Source organism: Carassius auratus, unplaced genomic scaffold (genome assembly GCF_003368295.1).
Source record: "Carassius auratus strain Wakin unplaced genomic scaffold, ASM336829v1 scaf_tig00026259, whole genome shotgun sequence".
Classification (NCBI taxonomy): Eukaryota; Metazoa; Chordata; class Actinopteri; order Cypriniformes; family Cyprinidae; genus Carassius; species Carassius auratus.
The window spans coordinates 272753-290430 of NW_020525500.1; positions in this window are offsets into that span (position 1 = coordinate 272753).

Below are 17678 nucleotides of genomic sequence, written 5' to 3' on the forward strand. Positions count from 1 at the left end.
TTTTGGGTGATCTAGCTATTTAAATACACCTGAACCAGTTATTCAAGGTTCTTGGGAATTTTAAAACAAAAAAGTCTTACTAGAAGTTCCAGGCAGGTATGTTAGAGCTAAACTCCACAGAACACTGGCTTTCCTAGAGCTGGTCTGGACACCCCTGCATTGCATCAAAATAAATTGTTTTTGGGAGGCAAATGCATTCATAATCTGTCAGTTTATAGTAATACCACATATTTTGTATTTATTGTATTAATAAACCTAAACTATTATATTTTTTGTTAATTTCCATAACCCTGAAACTCAGTGGCCAGTGAGAGAATAATGTTTCAATTCAAGGTTGTGTTGAGTGCAGTTGTTCTTACCTGTGTAGTGGGCACCAAGTACTCCAAGTACTCTTCTTCAGTATGAAGACATTTTCTTAAGTTTTGCAGTGCGAATCCAGTTTGGCAAAGATTGTTGATTCTAATGGCCCTATGGTAAATCTGTATGTCTCAAATTCTGCACAAATCTGTAAACAGATGAAGTGCTATGTGCTAAAAAAGAAAAAAAAAGTTTAACAGCAAAAAACCAATTCAATTATCAAAATATTAAATGATTTATTTGTGTGAGTGATGAATAGTGTCATGTTTACCATTCCAAAACGGTGAACCTGATTACATTATCTGGATGTCACGCTGTCTGGTCTCTGTTTCCCTGGGTGTCCACTAGTGGGCTCACTTCCCCTTAGTCACCTCACCGTAGGCAAAACAATTCCCACTAGCCTTGTTCCTTCATCACAATAATTGCACTCCTGTTAATTGCACCAGGTGCCTTCACTTATTAGTCATTAACCTCCCTATATTAACCAGTCTTTTCCTGTTGTCTGCATGGAGTCCTTTCCTTCCGTTTCCTTCCGTACCCAGTCTTCTCGTCTTCCAAGTTCCTCGCATTCCGAGTTCCTGTTCCTGTTTCCAGCATCATGAGGCAAGATGGACACCAGTCCAGCACCACAGCACAAGGTGGTCACCAGGCCAGCGTCAGGACACAAGATGGCCGCCAGCCCAGCGCCACAACACGAGATGGCCGCAAGCCCAGCACCACTGCCCAGGATGGCTGCCGGCCCAGCGCCACTGCCCAAAATGGCCACCGGACCAGCGCCATGGCCCAAGATGGCCGCCGGTCCAGAGTCATGGCACAAGATGGCTGCTTGTCCAGCGCCTCTGCACAGAATGACAACCACAGTTGACCCTCCAGAGTCATGTCAGGTTCCCGTTGACCCTCCAGAGTCAAGTCAGGTTCCCATTGACCCTTCAGAGTTGAGTCAGGTTCTCGTTGACCCTCCAGAGTCGAGTCAGGTTCCCGTTGACCCTCCAGAGTCGAGTCAGGTTCCCGTTGACCCTCTAGAGTCGAGTCAGGTTCCCGTTGACTGCCCTGAGTCAGGGCTAGTCACCGTTGACCCTCCAGAGTTAGGGCTAGTCATCGTTGACCTTCCAGAGTCAGGGCTAGTCACCGTTGACCTTCCAGAGTCAGGGTTAGTCACTGTTGACCTTCCGGAGTCAGGGCTAGTCACCGTTGACACTCCGGAGTCATGTCAAGTCACCGGTGAAATTCATGGACAAGGGCAAGTCACCAATGATCTTCATGGGCAAAGTCCAGTCACCAGTATTTTTCATGAACAAAGTCCAGTCACCATTGATCTTATTGAGCAGAGTCAGGGCCACCAATGATCTTCATGAGCAGAGTCAAGTCAGCATTGATCTTCTGGAATCCAGTCTAAACACCATGGGATTACCAGAGTCTCTCCACGTCTCTGTGGAACTACCAGAGCCTCCCCACATCTCTGCTGAACTAACAGAGCCTCTCCATGCCTCTGATGAACTACCTGGGCCTCTCCATGTCTCTGCTGAACTAACAGAGCCGCTCCACGTCTCTGCTGTACTACTAGAGCCTCTCCTTGTCTCGGCTGAACTACCAGAGTCTCTCCTCGCCTCTGCGGAACTTCCAGAGCCTTGTCACTTCTCAGCCGAACTCTCTGAGCGCTTGACTGATCCTGTCGTGGCCACAGAAGCTACTCTTAACTTGTTCATGTTCTCTGTTTCAGACTTGCCTAACCAGACTTGCTCTCCTGTGTCATCGATCCCACTGTGGTGGTCTTCTGCGCCGCCCTGGTGGGCTTCTGTCTCGACCACATGGATGTGGTAGTCTTCTGCGCCACCCTGGTGGGCTTCTGTCTCGACCACACGGATGTGGTTGTCTTCTGCTCCGCCCTGGTGGGCTTCTCTCTTGACCACACAGATGTGTTGGGCTTCTGTGACGTCTTGGTGGGCTTCTGTCTCAACCGCAGGGATGTGGTGGTTTTCTGTGCTGCCCTGGTGGGCTTCTGTGTCGACCACACGGATGTGGTGGTCTTCTGCTCCGCACTGGTGGGCTTCATCTTATGTCCTTCCTGGACTTGTGTTTTGTTGTTTTTTGTTTTTGCTCCTCTTCTGTCTGTTTCCATCTATGGACCTGGCCCTCTGTCCCTCCCCCTGATCCTCCGCCAGTCCACCTCCCTCCTGGGTTCCTTGTCTTTGTCTTTCTCTCTGTTTCCCTCTTAGGACCTGGCCCTCCATCCCTCCCCCTGATCCTCCGCCGGTCCACCTCCCTCCTGAGCTCCTTGTTTTTGTGTTTTCACTTCTTGTCTCTGTTTCCCCATTTTACCTGGTCCTTTTGTCTCTGTTTCCCCATTTTACCAGATCCTCTTGTCTCTGTTTCCTCATTTTACCTGGCCCTCCGTCCCTCCCCCTGGTCCTCCAACACTCCACCTCCCTCCTGGTTTCTTTTTTCTTTGGTCTCTTCTTGGGTTTAGGTGGAGCATCTGGTAGCTGCTCCGTGGAGGAGGGGGTAATGTCAGGCTGTCTGGTCTCTGTTTCCCTGGGTGTCCACTAGTGGGCTCACTTCCCCTTAGGCACCTCACCGTAGGCACTACAATTCCCACTAGCCTCGTCCCTTCATCACAGTAATTGCACTCCTGTTAATTGCACCAGGTGCATTCACTTATTAGTCATTAGCCTCCCTATATTACAAATCTTTTCCTGTTGTCTGCATGGAGTCTTTCCTTCCATTTCCTTCCGTACCCAGTCTTCTCATCTTCCGAGTTCCTCGCATTCCGAGTTCCTGTTCCTGTTCCTGTTTCCGTTCCTGTTCCCTTCCTGTTCCTTCTTTGTTTGTTTATTTGGATTGTGTTCTGGTTTTGACCCCGGCTTGTTGGATTATGATTTGGATTACCCTAAATAAATCATACTGCAATTGGATCTCTCGTTCCCTGTGTTTCACTGGGTCTCTGAATGTCACACTGGAGCATTTGTATAATGTAAACAGCTCAGAGTAGTGTCCGGTTTAAAGTAATAATATTACCAGTGAAAGTATTTGAAGTTCATAAAGCTTCAAATACTTTCACTGTGCTGAGCCAGGGGTCTCCAAACTCGGTCAGCTTTTGCAATTAGTTAAAATATACATATTCTAGCGAATAAAGGTAATTACTTCCGCTTTTGAAAGTCATTATGTATTACTAGTATACAATTAATTTATACAAATAAATATATTTGGCACACAAAATGAGATAAGGGAGAAACTCCTATTCGCCATTTGATTAGTGAATGACAAATCATTCTGCCTATTAATATCTCTTATTGTAAGTGTCACGGTTGGTAAACCGTAATCTCTGGGTTTGGACTTTGTGGCGAAGTCTGTGTGTTTCGCGTCTGCACTGATTAGCTTGTGGGCATCTCCGTTAATTGTCATCAGCAGCAGCTGTCACTCATCACTCTCTCCCTATATAATGTCTTGTCTCACGTCTTGTGTTTGCCAGAGTGTTGTTTCATGTTGGTAACTGTTCTTTGCTTCTGTGTTGTTCTGCGTTTGGATGTCCATGTCTTCCCCCGGAACCTCATCCACTCATCGCACCTTCACAAACATCACCACTTACCTTGGGCTCGATTCCCCGCAGTTCCTATGCCATCCTCTCCTGCTGCCAACTCACCATCACCATCTGGATTACTCACCGCCTTCCACCATCTTGGATTGTCGTCTTCCCAACGTTGTTTGTATTCTTGTTTGTTTTGTTTTCATTAAATAATGTTCATACTCGCACTTGTTTCCAGCTTCTCCTTCACCCAGTCGCCCCAGAACCAGTGGAAAGAGGTGGCGCAGTGGGATCGATTCCTGCATGGGCTGGCCGACTGTGTTCAGAAGGAGATCTACCTCCTCGAGCTGCCCCCCACACTTAACGGTCTCATCGACCTAGCCCTGCGAGTTGATGCCCGGATTAATTGTCTGGGTAGACAGACCAGTTCTATACGCCATCCCATCTCTCCGGAAAGGGGGCGCTCGAGTTGAGAGAACGCGGTTGGACCCGTCGACGACCACAAACCCATGCAGGTGGGTAGAGCTCGGCTGTCCCGGAGGGAGAGAGAGCGGCGGAGGTCCCAAGGACTATGCTTATACTGCGGAGACTCAGAACATACCATCTATTCCTGCCCAGTAAAAGAGCCAGCCCGGTAGTAAAAATGAGGCTACGATCGGCTGGGATCTCCGCTGGGAAGTCCTCAACAACATCATCGACTCTCCTTCCGGTGAAACTGAGGTGGGAGAATCACACACACGGCTGTTACGCCCTTCTGGACTCCGGAGCCGAAGGTAATTTCATCGACTCACTCCTTGCACGTCACCTGAACATTCGGCCAGGAACTGCCTCACGTCACCCACTACACTGAACCCATCAATCTGCTCACTTCAGGCAATCATTGCAAACCATATCCTTTTTTCTCATGAACTCCCCCGTAGCTCCCATTGTCTTAGGTCACCCATGGTTAATGAAGCATAATCCACGAGTGGATTGGGGTTACATCACAGTCACATTGTGGAGTGAAATTTGTCATGAGTCTTGTCTGGTTTCTGCTTGTCCTGTTGTCCCTGTCTCTGTCTTTCAGAACCCTTACGAAAATTAACCATGGTTTTACTACAAATAAAACCAAAAAACCATAGTTACTGTAGTTAAACCATGGTAACCACAAATTAACCATGGTTTTGCTATATTAACCATAGTTTAACCATGGTATTTGTAGTAAATCTGTGGTTTTACAAATGGCAGTCAATACGCCAAAAAACCATGGGTTACTACAGTTTTACTATAATAAAACCATGGTTATTTTTCTTAAGGGAAGGAGAACATGGTATTATCAAATGTGCCCGCAGAGTATCTGGACCTTAAGAAGGTGTTCAGTAAGTCCCGTGCTGATTCTCTTCTTCCGCATCGTCCCTACGACTGTGCCATAGACTTAGTGCCAGGTAAGTCTCCACCCCCAGGAAGGGGGATGAATGGAAAACCGCCTTTAATACCCCTAGAGGGCACTTTGAATACTTGGTGATGCCGTTCAGGCTCTCCAACTCGCCAGGGGTTTTCCAAGCACTCGTTAATGCCGTGTTGGGAGATATGGTAGATCAGTTTGTATATGTTTACCTGGATGGCATACTGGTTTTTTTCTTCATCTCTCCAGGAACACGTTCAACACGTCAGATGAGTGCTCCAGAGATTACTTGAGAATGGTCTTTTTGTCAAGGCGGAGAAATGTGTATTCCATGCACAGTCTGTTCCCTTCCTATGGTATATCGTCTCGTCCGAGGGAATAGGTATGGACCCTGACAAGATTAAGGCTGTGATAGATTGGCCATCTCCAGATTCCCGTAAGGCCCTACAGCGGTTTCTGGGGTTCGCCAATTTCTATCAGCGTTTTATTCACAATTTCAGCCAACTAGCCTCACCTCTGACGGCCTTGACCTGCCCAGTACTCCGTTCAGGTGGTAGGATGCAGCTGAGACTGCGTTCACTAACCTCAAAAGCCGCTTAGTTTCGGCTCCCATCCTTGTGGCCCCTGACCCCACACGGCAGTTCGTGGTGGAGGTTGACGCCTCCGAGGTGGGGGTAGGAGAAGTGTTGTTCCAGTGTGCTGCCTCGGGTACATCCTTGCGCGTTTTTTTCCCATCGTTTATCTCCTGCTGAGAATTGTTGGCTGTCAAATTAGCTATAGAGGAGTAGCTTCACTGGCAGGAAGGCTCAGGGGTACCTTTCATTGTTTGGACCGATCATAAGAATTTAGAACACTGCCAAAAGAGGACTGCAAAAAGACTCAATTCCAGGCATCCAGGATTTTACTTTATCGTACCGCTGTAGCAGAAATGAGTCGAATCAGACAAATCAAAGAGTCTATCAGAGCTGTGTGCATTGAAACGAGAGCCGAACTCCACAGGAAGTCATAAATCAGTTCTAGTGCCACAAGAACCAAGCAAGATAACCAACCAACCAACTTGTTCACACAACAGCTTTCAACATTAACACCAATAGAACAATTATTAACAATTTTAATTCGAAGAAGAGATTGTCAAATTTATTGTTCGTGATTGAAATGCAACGCTGGACATCACATGTAAACCCAGGAGATCATGTTAAATACTTGCACTGACTTCCCCCATCCAGCAGAACCAGACTGAAATTCCTAAGGGGGAAGGGCGTTAAACCTTTGTCTTCACAGAAAAGTCCCTTTGCCAGAGAATGGCAAAGAAACTGATTTCTGTACATTATATATGGACCAGAATGAACTCAAAAAGACTTCTAAATGAATTGTTCCATTACTTAACTCCATATTCATTTATGTGTAACCCACACATTTGACTATCATGTATAATCACTTATTGTGTATGTATTTTGATAACTATAGGATACATAGTCATGTCTAGTATTGACATAATCGAATTTTCTTGCTTGATATTGTCCTGACAATCATTTATTTGTAAAATATATCATACTTGTGTTATAGGAATCATGTCCAAAATTAGATCCTGCGAGGCAGGAACCACATGCTTGGTAAGATAAACAAATGATTTATGACCCCAGACCTAAGACCATATCTGATTGGTCAAGGCAACATTTGAGGGGTGGCCAACAAGGCAGTTTTAAATACTTTGGACACGATGTAATTTCGCTTTTTAGTCGGCTTTTAGTTCTAGCATTGCTTGTGCTATCAGTCATGCCTTGCTTTTAGTCTGCTTTTAGTCGCTAGCTGCTGCTATTAGCCATGTCGGCTTTTAGTCTGCTTTTAGTCTAGCATTGCTTGTGCTATCAGTCATGCCTTGCTTTTAGTCTGCTTTTAGTTCCAGCCTTGCTCGTGCTATTAGTCATGCCTGCTCTTAGCTTTTAGCTTGTAGCATTGCTACATAGCTTTAGCTTGTAGCATCTAGCCATGCGGTTAGTCATCATTGTTCTTTGAGCGCGGCTCCAGCGTTCAACACAACCTAGTCTCGTCAAACTTTATTTCTTTTCTTTTCCGTTTGAGAGTTTCGTGTTCTGAGTTAAGTTTTGTAACGTCGAGTCTCCGACGCCTGACCTCGGATGCCCGTTCAACTTCGACCAGAGCACACGACTCTGCACTTTCAGCCAACGCCCAACAACCACGGGCTTCCCAAGACGTCACTTCACTACTGAACTTCCAGCCAATCAGCGACACCAGGTTACCTCTTTCAACGGGAGTCCCTTTCACAGGAAACTAAGGCAACGTATCCCCAGATATTTGTTGTGCTGGTGTATCTAATATAATTTTAGTCACATTGAGGAACTCAATGCAAGGGCTAATTACGTGATTGATGGTTGTTCATGTCTATGCAATTTAACGTGTTGCTGTAAACTTGGGATTCCATATTTCCATTCTCTTAAACTCATCTTTCCTTAACTTTCGACCTTCCTGCAACTTGTGTGAATGTGTGTGTGCGTGCGTTTATGTGTTAGATTAGTTTATATGTCTTAGATTTATCTAATAAAGCCTTATTCATATTGAAAAGAGTAGTATCTTGTGTTTTGTGCTTACAAGTTAATGTCTTAAACTGTCGATCTTGTTACTGTGCTAATTGATAGTGTTTCACTATAGTTTGGATATTAGTATCCAGCGCAGATTTGATGTTAAACGGCTAGTTCACTGAATCGCAGGGTGTCTCCGTGACCAGCCGTGAAACAGTGATTCTGTTCAAATTCCCTTTAAAATCTTAAATGATTCCCTTTGAGCTAAATTGACCTGTTTCCCTTACACCGCCCTAGTTCCAAAAATGTCAATCCCGATTCTTTGTCACATCTTTTTGATCCCTCCGCCCACCGATGACTCCAGAGTGTATTTTACCTGAGAAAGTAGTGGTCTCAGCACTCGTATGGGAGGTCGAGTCGAAGTTCAAGACGGCCTTAGAAGGGGTAACACCTTTGGCCGGTTGTCAACCGAACCGTTTACATTTACATTTACATTTATTCATTTAGCAGACGCTTTTATCCAAAGCGACTTACAGATTAAGACAGTGGAATAAATCAAAAACAACAAAAAGAGCAATGATATATAAGTGCTATAACAAGTCTCAGTTAACACAGTACACGTAGCATGGGATTTTAACTAATATAATAAATAAAAAGAAAAACCTTTATTCTTTTTGGCTCATTAAAAATGAATCTTGCTGCCGCGTTCTGAATTAATTGTAAAGGTTTGATAGAATTGGCTGGAAGACCTGCAAAGAGGGCATTGCAATAGTCAAGCCTGGACAGAACAAGAGCTTGAATAAGGAGTTGTGCAGCATGTTCCGAAAGAAAGGGCTTGATCTTGATGTTGAATAAAGCAAATCTGCAGGATCGGACAGTTTTAGCAATGTGGTCTGAGAAAGTCAGCTGATCATCAATCATAACTCCAAGGCTTCTAGCTGTTTTTGAAGGAGTTATGGTTGATGTGCCTAACTTGATGGTGAAATTTTGATGGAACGATGGGTTTGCTGGAATCACAAGCAGTTCTGTCTTGGCAAGGTTGAGTTGAAGGTGATGGTCAATCATCCAGGAAGAAATGTCAGTTAGACAAGCTGAGATGCGAATAGCTACCGTCGGATCATCAGGATGGAATGAGAGGTAGAGTTGAGTGTCATCAGCATAGCAGTGGTATGAAAAACCATGTTTCTGAATGACAGAACCTAATGATGCCATGTAGACAGAGAAGAGAAGTGGTCCAAGAACCGAGCCCTGAGGCACCCCAGTAGTTAGATGCTGAGACTTGGACACCTCACCTCTCCAAGATACTTTGAAGGACCTATCTGATAGGTAAGACTCAAACCATTGAAGTGTTGTTCCTGAGATGCGTTTTGCCAGTAGCGTTGATAGGAGGATCTGGTGGTTAACTGTGTCAAAAGCAGCGGACAGATCAAGCAGGATAAGTACTGAAGATTTGGATTCTGCTTTTGCCAGTCTTAGAGCTTCAACAACTGAGAGCAAGGCCGTCTCAGTTGAATGTCCACTTCTGCAGCCAGATTGGTTGCTGTCAAGGAGATTGTTGTGTGTGAGAAATGTAGAGACTTGTTTGAACACAGCTCGTTCAAGTGTTTTTGCAATAAAAGGAAGAAGGGAAACTGGTCTGTAGTTCTCTAAAAGAGATGGGTTGAGGTTGGGTTTCTTAAGTAGTGGAGTTATACGTGCCTGTCTAAATGATGAGGGAAAAACACCAGTGTGGAGGGAAGTGTTGATGATGTGAGTGAGTGCAGGTACAACTTCAGGAGAAATGGCTTGAAGGAGATGAGATGGAATTGGATCAAGGGGGCAAGTTGTAGGGTGATTAGAAAGGATGAGTTTTGACACTTCTGCCTCAGAGAGTGAAGAGAAGGATGTAAATGAGTGAAAGTTTGCTGGTGATATGAGCTTGACTGATTGTGGTGTGGAAAATTGTGCACTAATGTGTTTAATTTTATTAATGAAAAACGTTGCAAAGTCGTCAGCTACTAGAGATGAAGCAGGAGGAGGAGGAGGAGGACAAAGAAGTGAGGAAAATCTTTTAAAAAGCATGCGAGAGTTAGATGAATTGTTAATTTTGTTATGGTAGTATGTCCTTTTAGCAGAGGAGACATTAGCAGAGAAAGAAGATAGGAGTGACTGATACACAATAAGATCAGTAGTATTTTTGGACTTGCGTCATACCCTTTCAGCAGCTCTAAGCTTAGAACGGTGTTCGCGTAGAACATCAGATAACCAAGGGGCAGAAGGGGTGTTACGGGCTGGCCTGGAAGATAAGGGGCAAACAGTGTCTAAACAAGATGTAAGAGTGGAGCAGAAAGTATCAGTAGCACTGTTAGCATCCAAAGATGCAAACAGTTTAGGGGAAGGAAGTGAAGATGAAACCATTGCAGCCGGGAGGGTGAAAGTGTGCGTAGGTTTCGTCGAAAGATGACATGTGGAGGGGTAAGTGATGTGTCAGGGATCATGTTGAGGTTAAGAGTGAGGAGGAAGTGATCCGACGTGTGCAGTGGAGTAACCAGAACATGATCAGTAGAGCAGTTTCGTGTGTAAATAAGGTCCAGTTGGATGCCTGATTTGTGAGTAGCAGTAGTTGACACTCGGTTGAGATCAAAAGAGGCAAGCAGAGTGTGGAGCAACACATCTAATTCATCCAAAAAGTTACCCAGTGGACCTGGGGGTCGATAGACAACTAAAAATGTATTTTAAAAGGGTAGGTAACAGTAACTGAATGAGATTCAAAGGAGCTGTTGATACCCAAAGATGGTAAAGGATTAAATTTCCAATCATTAGTGATGAGCAGACCAGTACCTCCACCTCTTCCAGTCAAACAGGGAGAGTGGGAAAATGAGAAATTATTGGAGAGTGCTGCAGGTGTAGCGGTGTCCTCTGGTTTGATCCAGGTCTCTGTTAGGGCCATGAGATTAAGCTTTGAATGACTAATAATAGAAGCAATGAAATCGGTTTTGTTTACAGCAGACTGGCAATTCCAGAGACCAATAGGAAAAGAAAGTAGTGTATTAGCAGACATACTTATATCCCCTGCCGATGTCCCTGCCCGTTGGAGTCGCACGGTAGAGTCGATGGTCTTTACACTCTTCGGTCTTCACACGAGGAGGCCTTAACTGGAGGGCTGCCGCGACCGCTGCCCGGTATACTTATCTTTTTTAAACCCGACAAAACGGAAATTGAATTCAGCTGAACGTACTTTACTGTTTATCACAACAAAGGTCTAAGCAAGTGCACAACACTGACAACGTATGCGATAGAGTACGAGACCAAACGCAGCACGTTTCAACACAGTAAACAAACAAGTGTTTCCTAGCAACGACAACTGCGCTAAACACTAATGAGACAAGAAATAAATAAACTTACGATCTGCTTTTAACTCCCGCTGATTTAACTGCTTCTCACAAATGGTATTTCTTTACACTCTCTTGGCTGGTGCTTGAACACACTTTACTGTTTATCACAACAAAGGTCTAAGCAAGCGCACAACACTGACAACGTATGCGATAGAGTATGAGACCAAACGCAGCAGGTCTCAACACAGTAAACAAACAAGTGTTTCCTAGCAACGACAACTGCGCTAAACACTAATGAGACAATAAATAAATACACTTACGATCTGCTTTTAACTCCCGCTGATTTAACTGCTTCTCACAAATGGTATTTCTTTACACTCTCTTGGCTGGTGCTTGAACACACTTTACTGTTTATCACAACAAAGGTCTAAGCAAGCGCACAACACTGACAACGTATGCGATAGAGTACGAGACCAAACGCAGCACGTCTCAACACAGTAAACAAACAAGTGTTTCCTAGCAACGACAACTGCGCTAAACACTAATGAGACAAGAAATAAATACACTTACGATCTGCTTTTAACTCCCGCTAATTTAACTGCTTCTCACAAATGGTATTTCTTTACACTCTCTTGGCTGGTGCTTGAACACACTTTACTGTTTATCACAACAAAGGTCTAAGCAAGCGCACAACACTGACATTGTATGCGATAGAGTACGAGACCAAATGCAGCACGTCTCAACACAGTAAACAAACAAGTGTTTCCTAGCAACGACAACTGCGCTAAACACTAATGAGACAAGAAATAAATACACTTACGATCTGCTTTTAACTCCCGCTGATTTAACTGCTTCTCACAAATGGTATTTCTTTACACTCTCTTGGCTGGTGCTTGAACACACTTTACTGTTTATCACAACAAGGTCTAAGCAAGCGCACAACACTGACAACGTATGCGATAGAGTACGAGACCAAACGCAGCACGTCTCAACACAGTAAACAAACAAGTGTTTCCACTTTCGTTTATTTGTGCCGGAGGACTTAAGGTCTGAAGTCATTCTGTGGGGTCACTGCTCTAACGTTCCTTGTCATCCATGGATAAGTCGAACTAATGGGATAGTTAAACAACGATTCTGGTGGCCACTTATGGCTCGTAATATCCACGATTTTGTTTTGGCTTGCTCAGTTTGCGCCAGCGGTAAGTCATCTAACTGACCTCCTGATGGGCTCCTTCAACCGCTGTCTGTCCCTTAGAGACCCTGGTCTCACATCGCACTAGATTTTGTTACCGCCCTCCCGCCCTCTAATGGCATGACGGTCGTTTTGACCGTAGTGGACCGGTTCTCGAAGGCAGCACATTTCACTCCCTTTCCTAAATTACTGACAGCCAAGGAGACAGCATTCACTGTCCTAGATCACGTCTTTTGGCTTCATGGCCTCCCGGTAGACGTGGTTTCTGACAGGGGATCTCAATTTATATCCAAAATTTGGAAAGAGTTTTGTAAATTGCTAGAGCGTCAGTTAGCTTGTCCTAGGGTTATCATCCCCAAAGTAACGGGCAGTCTGAGTGAGCCAACCAAGATTTGGTCTCCAAGAATCCTTCTTCCTGGAGCCAACAACTCTCTATGGTGGAGTACGCTCACAATTCGTTATCAGTGTCAGCCACAGGCTTTTCTCCGTTCCAGTGCAGCTTTGGTTACCAGCCACCAGTTTTTCCCATTCTGGAATCTGAAGTCGTGGTCCCCTCCACTCATGTGTTTGTCCAGAGGTGCCACCGCACCTTGACCAGAGCCCGCGAGACTCTGCTCCGGATGAGGGAGCGCACTAAAGTCAAGGCCGATCGCCACCGGTCAAAGCCTCCCGTTTACGTTGTGGGTCAAAAAGTGTGGCTTTCTACCAATAACATTCCTCTGCGATCCGTATCTAACAAGTTAGCTCCCAAATTTATTGGCCGATTTACTATCACCAAGATCATTAGTCCGGTGACAGTCTGCTTCAAACTACCTCCAGAGTACAGGAGGATACACCCCGCCTTTCATGTGTCCAAAATTAAACCCGTGTTTTATGCACATATTAATCCGCCTGCTCCGGTTCCCCCGCCGCCTCGTCTCATAGATGGGGAACTGACTTATTAGGTTAATAGCATTCTGGACTCGAGACGGAGAGGGTGAGGATTCCAGCACCTGGTGGACTGGGAAGGTTACGGTCCGGAGGAAAGGAGTTGGGTACCTGCTAGGGACATATTGGATCACTCCCTTATTGATGATTACAATCAGCAGGTAGGCCCTTCTGGGAATTCCAGGACGCATTTTTAGGGGGGGGGGGGGGGTACTGTTGGTAAACCAGTGATCTCTGGGTTTTGCACTTTGTGGTGAAGTCTTTGTGTTTTGCGTCTGCACTGATTAGCTTGTGGGCATCTCCATTAATTGTCATCAGCTGTCACTGTCACTCATCACTCTCTCCCTATATAATGGCTTGTCTCACGTCTTGTGTTTGCCAGAGTGTTGTTTCATGTTGGTAACTGTTCTTTGCTTCTGTGTTGTTCTGCGTTTGGATGTCCATGTCTTCCCCCGGAACCTCATCCACTCATCGCAACTTCACAAGCATCACCACTTACCTTCGGCTCGATTCCCCGCAGTTCCTATGCCATCCTCTCCTGCTGCCAAGTCACCATCACCATCTGGATTACTCACCACCCTTCTACCATCTTGGATTGTCGTCTTCCCTTCGTTATTTGTATTCTTGTTTGTTTTGTTTTCATTAAATATTGTTCATACCGCACTTGTTTCCAGCTTCTCCTTCGCCCAGTCGTCACAGTAAGCCATATGTATAATACAAGTAATGGTAAGCAATGTTGTGCTAGTTACTAAGAAATAATAACTAGTTACAGTTACTTCATTCAAAAAGTAAAAATTAACTGTTAAAATTAACTTTTTAGTTACTTTTTTAAAGAAATTTCTTTACTGTTCCCATTAATGCCCTTTTATGCATTATGGTCTATACAAACACAAAACTGACTTATACAGAAAGTAATTTTAAACACTATTTTGATTACGTCAGACCATCAGAAACTAAATATTGTATATCACAATGATTTCTGAATTAAATAACAAAACACCTGAATAATATATTCAGAATCAAAAACTAAAGTGGCTTCTGCATCGTAAAAGCTGTTGTGCTGAGCCCTTAACAATGTTCCTTTCACAGCTTAAGTATGAAAACTATCAACAATGTACAACATAAAACATTTTGTAATACAATAAAGCAATCGGAACTATTCAGAATCAATTTCGAGAAACTCAGCTCCAAAAAAATCATATTATTGACAACCATAAATTATATGCAATAAAAAGAAAACATAAAAAATATAAATGTTGTTTAAAAATGAAATCTATGTTATCATGCTACCGAGCTGCCTGAAAAGCCGGCAACTCCACAGTATAGGCTGCATGTTTTTAACAATGTTTCACCTTTAGGAAAAAAACATACAATCCATGGCAGCGGTATTGTAATCCGTCTGCTCAGTTTATAAACCATGCTCATGAATTCTTAAACTGTTCCATCGGTTAAACAAATTTTCAATTGGTGCGGTCAGAGATTTGAATCTGTACCCACAAATTCATTATTTGTGCGCAGCTTTCGCAATCCCATCCCACCGGCAGATTAATTTCTGTTTATTAAACATTATTTTGTCATAGTATCATATGAGACCATGACCAGCTTTTTAGCGTTTATTTTACATTAATCACCAATAGGATAAGACACCGCCGCCTGTGTTTTATAGCCTAAAATAAAAGCTAAAAAGAAGAAGAAAAATAGGTAAAAAGCAATACAAAACAAATAATATGCTGGTTATGTTGTAATTTCTTTTCTAACTGAATGAAATTTTATAATAGGCCTAATTATGTAATAATAACATTAACAGTAATAATAACATTAACAGTAAAGCATGCATCTAACTCTGTTTGGAGCTTATAATAAAATTAACAAAATAAGTCTTAATGTTACGAAAAGAATAGTGCACAAACATTTCCAAAACTGTTAAGGGTTATTTAGAAATAAGGCATTCATGAATTATTTTATGACAAACATTTTTACTTTCTTAAGTGCACTCATTGATTAAGTCTATAAATTAAAACAATAATAATAAAAGTAACTATTGTTTTTTATCATTATTATATATTATTATACAGTTTATGCATAAGAAACTTTTATCCAAAACAACTTACAAAAGAGGAACAAATTACTCCAGAGTCAGTCACAATGCCTTTAAAATGTTTATTTCATAATAATAATCAAGTGCTAAGATTATCAAAAATTAAACAAAATTTTGATGCACATCTTTCTTATTAAATCGTTGTATTCTACCTCTTACTACACTTGAAAGAGAATAAATTAAGACACTTTGTTTACACATAATAATATTCATTAAAACTGTATGTTAACATGTAGGAGCTTGCTGCATGAATCCGTGAGTAAAGTTTACAAATCCAAGGGAACGGATTGCGAAAGCATGCTCACGGATAATTAATTAGTGGGTACAGATTCTAAAACCTAGGGTACGGTTTACAAAATATGAGCGCACGGATTGGAAATTTGTTGGCACAATTTGTTAATCCGTGGGCTATTTTTTTGTTAAACCGAGGGAACAGTTTATGAATTTGTGAGTACGGTTTATGAACTGACAGGACGGATTGCAAAACCATGGCCACGGAATGATTTTTTTTTTCTCCTACAGGTGAAATGTGGGGCTCTGTACGTTCAAACCAGAAAGACACAGCTGACATTTGACTAAGAGGTTTTTGTCTTTATGTTCAACTAAAGTGTAATAATGAGCATATGTCCAATTTGAGAAACTTGTGTCGCTCACGCCTTGACTTGCCATGACTGCCGCACAAACTTGAATAAACGGAAACACGCTCACAGTGCGTTTTCGTGTTTACAGTGATTGGAATCCACCAATCCGTCGCTGCTGCAAACAGGTTAGGCTGTAGGCTACACTTTTAATTAAATTTAATTAATTAAACTGAATAATTAATTTAAAAAAGTAACGGACAATGCACCATGTGGTAACAGTAATGGAGTTAATTTATTTAAAAAGTCATGCATTACAGTATTAGTTACTGCCAAAGTAACTGCGTTACAGTAACGCGTTATTAGTAACCAGTGCCCAACACTGGTGATAGGATGTTTTATTTTTTGATTAAACATTTTATTAATAAATACAATCTGTCTTAAAATACCTTGTTGGGTTATGATAATCAAAACAGTTTGGTTTGATCTAGCGCAGAACTAAAACTTATAATGAAATATTTCCCCCACTTATACAATGATTTTATCATTAGCTAGCTCCACACTGGAGAGCTGCTTTATAACAGGAATGCAAGTTATAATTCTAGTGACACTGACGTGTATTTTCATGTTTAATACCTTAAAGCTATCTATTGCATAAAGGACTGTGTGGCGGGGTGAAGAAGGACACAACGAGTAAGTACAGGTGAGTTCCCCGAAGGGTGGATTTTATTAATAAATATTGTGGCAGAAGGCGGTGAGGTGAGGTGGTCCGGTGCAGGGTGCTCTCGTGTAGACATCTCTCACCTCTGTGTTCGTTTGCTGTGTTTAAATAGGCAGCACTTGATGATCCACAGGTGTGGCTGCTCAGCCCGTGAAGAGCAGGAGCAGGTGTGACTGCTCGGTTTCCAGGGTGACGCTGATGAGAGCTCGGGACACGTGTCACAAAAACGTCATCCTTGTCCTGTGGAGATGCGGGGAAACTGGGGGAGGGCAGGGAGTGGACCCTGACAGACCTGCGAAAGCTGGCCAAATCCTAGAGAGTGATTTGGCCGTCCCCGCTCGATGTTGAAGTCCTGGAGCGCCAGGAACCACTGCGTCACTTTCGCGTTCGTCTCCTTGGCCCGAGCCATCCACTGCAGGAGGGCGTGATCTGTAATGAGAGTGAAGGGGCGGTCGAGGAGGTAATACCTGAGCTTCAGGACTGCCCACTTGACGGCCAGCGCCTCCCTCTCCACCGTAGTGTACCGTTGCTCCATGGGGGTCAGCTTTTGGCTTATGTAGATCACCGGGTGTTCCTCACCATCGTGGACCTGGGAGAGGACGCCTCCGAACCCAGTGTCGGATGCGTCCGTCTGCACCAGGAAGGGACAGTTAAAGTCGGGCGCTCCGTTGTGAGGGCTGCCTTTATCTGGTGGAACGCCGCCTCCGTCTCGGGGGTCCACGGGACCTTCTCCGGTTGCCCCTTCCTGATCAGATCTGTCAGGGGAGAGGCTAAGGAGGAGAAGTTATAGCAGCGGATAAAGCAGCTGTAATATCCTGCCAACCCCAAAAAGGCCCGTACCTGCATCTTGGAGGTGAGCCGCGGCACGGAGAGGATTGCTGCCACCTTCTTCTCCTGAGGTCTGACCATGTGGTAGAAGTAATGGAGTTAATTCCAGTACAGAACATATAGAATTGTGCGCATGCACGCCTGAAAGAATCACTCCACAAGACCAGTCGTTACCTTGAAAGAGAAGCGTCGAGAGCTCCTGCAGCACTGTTTGAA